Source organism: Solanum pennellii, chromosome 3 (genome assembly GCF_001406875.1).
Source record: "Solanum pennellii chromosome 3, SPENNV200".
NCBI classification, from domain to species: domain Eukaryota; kingdom Viridiplantae; phylum Streptophyta; class Magnoliopsida; order Solanales; family Solanaceae; genus Solanum; species Solanum pennellii.
Window position 1 is genome coordinate 31,436,981 of NC_028639.1, and position 479 is coordinate 31,437,459.

Below are 479 nucleotides of genomic sequence, written 5' to 3' on the forward strand. Positions count from 1 at the left end.
TATATATATATATATATATATATATATATATATGAAAGAGTAGGAAAGTGAAGTCGCCCAAGAGAAGAGGCTTCGGAGGCGGGTCGTAGAGAGTGTAATAAAAGCAAAGTCAGAGAGTTGTTTAATAGTATCTTTTCACGTTATAGTATATGGGCATGGGAGGTTGAGGGAATTAAACTTGTCTCGTGACATTGATGTGACCTTTCCTAATTATTCCATTTGTTACTCATTCAACTTCCTGTCCCTCACCCCACACATCCCTACCTTCTACATCTCTCCTTTTGTTTTCTAGGGGCATAAATTATTTAGCCATAATATCTTTAACTTGTTTATGCCCCACAATTGAGTGTACAAAAATAGATATATGAATTTTACGTGACATAATATGTGTAAAACGTTACATAAAACACGAATTGTTATATAGAATATTACGAATACGTATGTATTTATTTATTTATTCAGTATTATATAAATTTAAT